This window comes from Mus caroli, chromosome 4 (genome assembly GCF_900094665.2).
Source record: "Mus caroli chromosome 4, CAROLI_EIJ_v1.1, whole genome shotgun sequence".
Classification (NCBI taxonomy): domain Eukaryota; kingdom Metazoa; phylum Chordata; class Mammalia; order Rodentia; family Muridae; genus Mus; species Mus caroli.
In genome coordinates this window covers 22,934,731-22,944,920 of record NC_034573.1, presented here as the reverse complement: position 1 = coordinate 22,944,920, position 10,190 = coordinate 22,934,731, and positions in this window count along the sequence as shown.

Below are 10,190 nucleotides of genomic sequence, written 5' to 3'. Positions count from 1 at the left end.
CCCTGGCTGTCCTGGAACTCACTCTGTAGACCAGGCTGGCCACGAACTCAGAAATCCACCTGCCTCTGCCTCCCAAGTGCTGGGCTTAAAGGTGTGCACCACCATGACTGGCCCTGAAAAGGCTGTATTCTTTCTGCTTATCTATTAAACAGACTACTTGAAGTTCTAGCTAGAGCAATAAGACAACTAAAGGAGATCAAGGGGATAGAAATAGTAAAAGAAAGTGTCCAAGTATTACTATTTGCAGACACAAATTCTGCCAAAGAACTCCTACAGTAGATAAACACCTTTAAGCAATGTGGCAGGATACAAAATTAACTAAAATAAATCAATAGCTGTCCTTTGTACAAGTGATAAACAGGGTGAGAAAGTAATTAGGGAAACAACACCCTTCACAATAGCCACAAATAGGATAAAATATCTTGGGGTAACTCTAACAAGTAAATGAAAGACTTCTATAGCAAGAACTTCAAATCTTTGAAGAAAGAAGTTGAAGAAGCTTTCAGAAGATGGAAAGATCTCCCATTCTCATGGATCACAAGGATGAACATAATAAAAATGGTCATCTTACCAAAAGCAATCTATAGATTAAATGCAATTCCATCAAAATTCCAACACAATTCTTTATAGGCCTTGAAAGAACAGTATAAACTTCATGTGTTAAAACAAAGAATGCAGGATTGTTCAAACTGGATGTTACATCATCCCTGATTTCAAGGTGTAGAATAGAGCAATAGTAATTAAAACCAATTCTATTTTGTGTAAAATGGAATTGAATTGAAGACCCAGACATAAATCCATAAACTATAGACAGATGATTTGATAAAGAAGCCAGAAAAATATAATGGAAAAGAGAAATCATATTCAACAAATAGTACTGACCTAATTAGATGTCAGCATATAGAGGAATGTAAATAGATCCATATGTATCTCCATGCACAAGACTAAAGTCTAAATGTACAACCAAGTATATTGAAACTGTTAGAGGAGAAAGTATGGAATAGCGTTGAACACTCAGGCCAAGGAAGCAACTTCTTGAAGAGAAAATGAATATCACAGGCAGGGATACTGCTAACTAATAATAGGATTTCTGTAAAGCTCTATGAGCCAAAGAATGTCATCAACAGGGCAGAAAGAAAGTATATCGAATATTAAAAGATTTCCACCAACTCCACATCAGACAGAGACTTAGTATCATATTTATAAAGATCTTAAGAAACTAGACATAAACAAACAAATTAAATTGGGGTACAGACCTAAACAGAAACTTCCCATCAGTGGAATTTCAAATGGCTTAGAAACACTTAAAGAAATGCTCAACATCCTTATCCATTAGGGAAATTCAAGTTACAATTAACTTTGATATTCCAACTTACACCTGTCAGAATTGCTAAGATTAAAACCACCATGACAGGTCATGGTGAAGATGTGGAGAAACGGAAGACTCCTCCACTGCTACTGGGAGCGCAAACTTTTGCAAATATTTTGGAAATCAATATGGTTTCTCAGAAAGTTGCAAAGTGATCTACTTCAAGACCCAACTTTACCACTCCTGGTCATATACGTAAAAAATACTCCATCCTGCCACAAAGACATTTGCTCAAGGATATTCATATCAGCTTTATTCATAATAGCCAGAAACTGGCAACAACCTAGAGGTCCTTCATCCAAAACAAACAAACAAATAAATTGATAAAGTAAATGTGCTACATTTATACAATATAGTATTTATCAGATGTTTAAAACAAAATGCTATCATGAAATTTGAAGGAAAATGGATGGAACAAGAAAAAAAATCATTCTGAGTAAGGTAACCCAGACCCAGAAAGACAAACACACATGGTATGTACTCATTTATTTTTTCCCCACATTTTTATTAGATATTTTCTTCATTTACATTTCAAATGCTAACCTAAAAGTCCCCTATACCCTCCTCCTGCCCTGTTCCCCTACCCACTCGCTCCCACTTCTTGGCCCTGGCATTCCCCTGTACTGGGCATATAAAGTTTGCAAGACCAAGGGGCCTCTCTTCCCAATGATGGCCGACTAGGCCATCTTCTGCTACATATGCAGATAGAGACACGAGCTCTGGGGTTACTGATTAGTTCATATTTTTGTTCCACCTATAGGGTTGCAGACACCTTCAGCTCCTTGGGTACTTTCTTTAGCTCCTATATTGGGGGCCCTGTGTTCCATCCTATAGATGACAGTGAGCATCCACTTCTGTTTTGCCAGGCACTGGCAAAGCCTCACAGGAGACAGCTATATCAGGGTCCCTTCAGCAAAATCTTGGAAGACCAACACGTGAATACTTCATTCCTCCCTAGAATAGGGAATAAAATATCCATGGAAGGAGTTGCAGAGACAAAGTTTGGAGCTAAGAAGAAAGAGATTGCCCCACCCGGGGGTCCATCCCATAATCAGCCACCAAACACAGACACTATTACATACGCCAGAAAGGTTTTGCTGAATGTACTCATTTATGTTTGGGTATTAGTGTAAAGTAAAGGATAATCAAGATCAAATCCAGAGACCCATGAAGGCTAAGTAACAAGGAATGCTTAAGCAGGGACAAATGGTTGATATCCCTGGGAGGCTTGCCCTTTGCTGAAGAGAAATGGAGGAGTATATCTGGGGGAGGAGTGATGTGGGGGAGTTGAACTAGGAGCGTTAGGAGTTGGCATGCAATATATGAAAGAATATGTAATATATGAAAGAAGAATAAATAAATAAATAAATTTTATAAGTAATACATGTATTTACAAAATATTGACCGGAGAATTGGCTCAGAAGGTATTTCATGCTAAGTCATGTGTGCCTGATGACTTCAATTTGATTTTTGAACCAAATGCAAATATGGAAATAAAGAACAAACTCTACAGGGTAGTGCTCTGGCCTCTATACATAGGCTGAGTCATGTCACTCCTTTTCCAACACACATGTGCGGGTGTACACAAACACACATGCACATGGGAGTACACACAAACACACACACACAAAACACACACACAAATACAATTTTTTTAAATGGGCAAGAATGGTAGTTGAAAGAGTAAAATTTCTTGCTGCTGAGCTTGCTGTAGTAAAGTCAATTTCAGGGACCCAGAAATTCTCTCAACTTTTGCCCTGTGCTCTAAATGTGTTCCATGGTATGTGTGCTTTCATATGTACACATGCTCAAGTGAAAAATACTCACAAAATTAATAGACAGTATCTTATATCTATACATATTATATTATATAAAAATTAAATATATAACATATACATTTATTATATAATATATAATGTATATTCAGTATATATAACATAGTATATATACATTATATAGATAATATGTACTCTAATATATATATGTAAAACACTTGAAAATATGATTCTTGAACTTTTATGAACAGAAAATAACTTTCTGAGTAACAATCAATAGTAGATGCATTGAAATTAACAATTGATAAAGCAAATGACAGGAAAGTGAAAAACTTTGTACAGCAAAGGACACCATCATTTGAGTGAAGAAATAGTGTACAGAGTAGGGAAATATTTTCACCTGCTTCTCATCTAACAAATGATTAATATCTAGAATATATCAATAACATTAAGTAAGAAATATCAAGAAAGCAAGCCATCTAATTTCAACTAATGTGACATGGAACTAAACAGATTTCTTAAAAGATGGAAAAAATGCTGATGAGAACTACAGGTAAATAATCAGCATCCACTCTCATCAATGAAATTGAAAAAGTAATTTTGGATTTCATCTCATCCAGTCAGATTGGCCAGCAGAAACAAAACAAAACAGAACAGACAGCAGATGCTGATGAGAACATAAGGAAAAGGAGCATGCATTCACTCCTTGTGGGAGTGCCACCTGATGTAACGGTTATGGGAATCACTACAGAGACTCCTCAAAACGTTAGAAATAGATCTACGTCATGTTATAGCTCCACTACTCATATAATCAAAAGACTCTACATCTTACTACAAAGACACTGGCACATCCATGGTTATTGCTGCACTATTCACAATAGCCAGAAATTGCAATGGGTAATGAATATGTGTACATTTACAGAGTGGAATGTGGAGAGATTAAGATGGTGATTAACTGCAAGCTTTGTCCCAACTTTCTAGTGTTAATAGTATTGAAAGATATTTGAAACTGTATTTGCTATTGGAAAAGAAAAGCAATCAGTATCACATAGCTGCATCATTGATACCTACAAATTGACCTCTCTCTCTCTCTTTCTCTCTCTCTCTCTCTCTATATATATATATATATACACAAATATGTATGTACATATATATATACACACATATATGTATGTACATATATACATATATATATACATACACACATATATACATATATGTGTGTATATATGATATAAAATATATCATATATACATAATATAATATATGTATATATAATGCTAGGGTATATGATCCTTGAACTTTTATGCACAGAAAATGATTTGGAATGTATCAATCTATTTATCTATCTATGTATTTATCTATATAGAGAGAATAATGGTAAAATATTATGAATATAATTAAAATATATTTGTTTGAAATTAAGCCTTGTTTCATGAAATGAACCTTATCTGGAACATTATTGATGAAGTTATGAATCTGAGACTACCTAGGACATGAACCTTAGAGGAAAATCTTCTACTAGCTTTCTGCTAAAAGAATATTCAATAGAATGAGTCTTATTACAAATTGTATTTCTCATTGATCAGTAAACTATTCAACCATTATGTGAGAAGCTTGTTATTGCAGGAAATTGTAATTTAACACAGAGACTCTCAACTTGACAATACACAGAGGATGAAACTTTGGACCATTCAGTCCTAAACGACATGACTTTATGACATCCCTCCTATTAAAGCTGAGGAATCTATGCAGGAGCAGAGGCTAAAAGATTGCATGTCCCAGGGTTGGCTGACACCTCTAAGGACACAGTGTGTGCTAGAGACAAGAGATGCATACATTAAATCACAGAACTGTAGAAGTTCAAGCCAGACATAAAACAATCATAGAGAGTGGAAGTGGGCACAAAGTTCTACCCCTAGCCAAGAAGGTATTTTTAATTGATAGTTTCTGGGAAACACAAAATTGCTTTTTCTTAATGGACTGATACTGGTTATATCAATCACTCCAGAGCACGTCAGGAGTAATTAGTCCACCCAAATGATATTTGTGCATTATTTTACTGTATTGTGTGCTTTTATGTCTTTTTTTAAAGAAAGGAAAAATTTGAACTTTTGTGACTATGGAAGTGGGATCTGGGAGGAGTTGATAGAATATGAAAATACACTATAATTTTTTTCTAACTTAAGTGGAGTTATAACAAGAAGACAAGACAAAGTTAGACACTGCTCTCTACAGGTGAAAAGTCTAATGCCAGGGATGGGCTACCTCTTTTAAATATTTTGGCCAGTAGGGTTCCATAAATCACCAAATATGACAGGATGTTTACTCATTTCTTGGTTACCCTCTAGGACGTAAAGGTAAGACTCTATTCCTGAAAACACCATGTATGTGAGTCATAAACATGGAGAAATAACGTGTGTATTAATCTTTAACCCACATCACTATAGGCTAACTTTCACATTGCTATAAGATGCTAGGCATGCAAACAGAGGAAAACAACTTATCAACTCACCAATCATGAACCCTGGTAGCAACAATAATATCCTTCTAGATGGTATAATAGTAGTGTGAATATTATGGGGTAACCTACCACTTTTTAACTCAATGTAAATGCTGCTCAATGAGATGGAATGCAGCATTGTAAATAAGGCCAAGCACTTGTGACTTGAGAGATCATAGGTCCTAGGACATAGCTTACTACTATTATTCTGTTAAAGATCACTATATTAAGAATACCACTGATGGAATGTTGCCATGCCCATAAAGCAGTGAATCATTGAACACTCATGAGAGAAGATTTTCATTGTAGTCCATGTTGTTTAACACAAAAACTCACAGCTGACAAGTGTGCAGAGAATAAGAGACTTTGGAGAAGTCAGCCTGAAATGGTTTGTCAATAACACAGTACTTTGCTAAAGTTTCAAGGATCTTGTCATGAGAGAGAGCAGAAAGATTGAAGAACTGGATGAACTGGTAGATGACATAAAGAAAACAGTGCTTTCTGGACACAAAAAATGCATAAATGCACATATATATTCATTTTATACACAAGATATGCACAAGTTTAAGCCATACAAAATCCCACCAAAAGTGATGGTATATATTTCTACTCTTAATTGAGAAGCTACTGAACTTTAAAAGCTGCTGGAATGGGCAGACTTGATTTCTTTAATGCTGTGGCCTCTGGGTTCTTGTTTATCAATCATACCAAAGGGAAGACTCTACACCCACAAGTAGTGTGCCAATCCTAACTGGGCTCACTACACAGACAGAGACACAGAGACAGACAGAGACACAGAGACAGACACAGACACAAAGAGTTTCCATATTCCTCAGTCCCTCTATTGTGTTAACTATCATTCCTGTCTAAATTGCCATGACATCAGTATATTTTAGATTCCTTATGAAAGTAAAATTGTGCGGTGCTCATCTTAATGTGCCTGGCTTAATAATAAAATACAGCTTGAGACAATGTTGAAGATGATACGATTTTCACTTTTGATTGTAGACTAAAATTCCCATTAATTTACATGCAACACTTCCATTAGTTGTATACTGAGGGTTTCCATTATTGGCTTCTAGGCATACTGCTGAGATGAACTTGTGGGTGCAGTGCATATGGGAATAAATGCACTCATCACAAGCTGACTTACTGATTTTATTTCCTTTATGTGTATATCTATTTGGGGAACTGCTATATAATTGTGGAAACTCCTTTTTTGAATTTTAAGAAAATTCTCATGTAATTATTAAAAAATAATGCATCTACATAAGGATGCTGCTAAAAGTGGGTCAAAACTGTTGTTTATTGCACTATTAACAGCTCTTTTTCCTTTCAGTCTTGTAAATATTTTTATATTAGTCATTCTTATTGTATTGATGTGATATCCCATTGTGATTTTGATGTCTACTTTCTAAACTATTAGTAATATTTAGCACATATTTTATGTTTACATTAACCATCTTAATACTTATTTTTAGAAATGTGAGTTTATGTTGATTGTTCACTATTTTTTTCATTTTTATTGGTTATTTTATTTATTTACACTTCAAATGTTGTCTCCCTTGCCAATTTCCCTCCACAAGCCCCCTATCTCCTCCTCCCTCCCCCTTGCCTCTATGAGGGTGTTTGCCCACCTGCCCAACCACTCCTGCCTCAGCAGCCTAGCATTCTCCTATTCTGACTCTTCAAGTCTTCACAGGACCAAGGGGCTTCCCTCACAGTTATGCCAGATAAGGCAATCCTCTGCTACATATCCACTTGGAGCCATGGGTACCCCCTGTGTACTCTGTGGTTGGTGGTTTAGTCTCTGGGAGCTTTGGAGAGTCTGGGTAGGTATTCTGTTTGCTTTGTGCATTCCTTTGCTGTGAAGAAGTGTATTGGTTGGATAAGATTCAATTTGTCTATTTTCTCCGGTTTCTGTTCCTGTGATGTTGGTGTCTTGGCCACATTATGCCCTGAAACACTTCCCTTGTGATTTGTTTCCAAGAGTTGCAGATTTCAAATATTTTAAAGTTAGTTCCATGGGGAAATGATTTTCTAAGGGTAGTCTTGTCATTTCCCTCTGTGTGTGAACACCATCATTCCCCACAGCACTTACTGAGGAGTCGGATCTCCAAACTCTGCCGTCAGCTATTTTGCTGAAACTCAGCTGGCTGCTGCTATATCAGTTTCTTTGTGGGCTTTTAATTTTGAGTGCACATTTTATGTTAATAGCATACTGTTACGACTGTTATGGGCTTATCATATATTTTGAATACAGGGAAGGTGCTGTCTCTTGGTGTCTTCTTTTGACTCTTGATAAATTTGGCTAGATGTGCTTTCTGTGATTTATTTCAAATCTTGTGATTATTCTACATAATTCTATTAAGAGTATCATGGATATTTTGAAAAGGATTTAGTAAACTTGTCTACTTCCTTCAAAAGTACATACAAGGCAACAATATTTTTCTGTAAATAGTATATGTCTTTCTATTTTGCTTTATTTTCAGCTTCTTTCATCAATATTTTATAACATGAATGATAAAATATTTTGTCTTGCATTAAATTTACTCATATAAATCTACTTCTGTTATTATTTTGCTATTGCTTTGTATTTTAACCTCTACTGTCCTCAAGCACAGAGATAGTTTTATTTTATTTTTGTAAGTATTGTAACAGGAAGTCCATCTGTATTCTATTCCAAGCAATAGTTTTATCTACACCCAGCAAGGCTGCTGTTTTTCATGAATTGTATACACTGTGATTTTACAGAGTTCATATGTGTACAGGTGGAGATGGGAGTTGCAGAAGTTAATGTGGTGTGTCATTCATTCTTTAGGTACCTTCCACTTGATTTGGCATAGAACTTGCTTAATACCCTAGCCTGGATGACCACAGAGCTCCACGAGTCTTCGTATTTCTGCTTACTATGACTCAACCTATTTCTGCTTACCGATTACTGAACATGAATCCACACAGCATACAGCCAGACTTTTTACTTTGTTATCTAATTTGATAATTTTGTGATAGGTTTAATCTTCCTACATAGAAAATAAGGTCATCTGCAAAAGGTGAAAATATGTTTTCATCTTTCTTATATAGATGATTTTTGTTTATTTCTATCTCCTGAATGGTATTACCTTGTAAAATGTGGTGAAAATTAATGTTCTTGTATTTTTCTGGAATTTAGAAAGAAACAAAGAGAGAGAGAGAGAGGGAGAGAGAGAGAGAGAGAGAGAGAAGAAATAAGCAAAGGAAGATGGAAGAAAGAAGGGAAAGGAGGGAGGGAGGATAGAAGGAAAGAAGGGAGGCTGGAAGGAAAGAAGGAAGGAAAGTAGGAAGAAAGGAAGGAAGGAAGGAAGGAAGGAAGGAAGGAAGGAAGGAAGGAAGGAAGGAAGGAAGGAAGGAAAACAAAACCAACAAAAAATTGGATAGAACTTCAGGATAGAAGTTGGGTAAGTTAGGGATCTTGGGGAGGTAGGTGACTGTGATCAAAGCAAATTCCCAAAGAATAAATACATAAATAATTAAATGAGAGAGAGAGAAAATTGTTTTCTTTTCATTTGATTAATGTTAGCTATTGACATAATAGCCATTTCTCCATAAGGTTTTTACTATGTTTAATAAAATGCAGACCCTATGATTGTTATGAATGAATGCTGAATTTCATCAGTGTTGTCTTTACCCTTATATTTGTTGCTGCTATCATGTAGACCATCATTTATTCTGTTGATATGGTATAAAACATGTACCGATTTGAATACATTTAACTACACTTGTATGACTAGTAGGAATTGTTCATGGTAGCAATGAAATTTAATTTTTATAATGCTATTCAATTTTTCATATTTCATTGGATATTTTTATGCATATGTTTATTGAGCTAATTTATATATTACTTTCGCCCTCTGATACTATTGGTTTTATGCAAGCTATGCAAAATTATTGGCAGGAATTCCTTCTTTTTAATATAATATAAAGAATTAATCATTGTCTTTAGGTTATTTTTGTAATTCAATAAAGAATCTTACTAATGTCCTTTCCTTGAAAATAGAATATTAAATCTCCTCTCTCATTACTTACTACTACTGTGTTCAGTTTTTCCATTATCAAGCTTTAATCTTAGTAAATGCATGTATGTAGGAATTTGATTGTTTTTCCATGATTATCAAACATATTATAATGCAGTTATATATAATTATGTTGATAAGATTGATCATTTCTATGATCAATGTCCAAGATTGCATCTATATTTTCATCACCAATATATTTGATTTTTCTTTTTTTAAATATACTTAATTTTTAAAACTTAGATATGTCTGTGTACATATATATATATCCTCTATACATTTTATATTTTGTATATCATATATATATATATATTTCACATATTATTTAGTCACTTGAATTTGTTGCTGCTTTAGAATCCAGAATAGGATGTGAAAATATCTGGAGCTTGAGGTTAGGCAGCTATGAATTGCCCATTGTGGTTATTGGAAATCCACTTTGTGTCTTGTGAGAGTTGAACATACTCTCTCTCTCTCTCTTTTTTTTTTTTTTT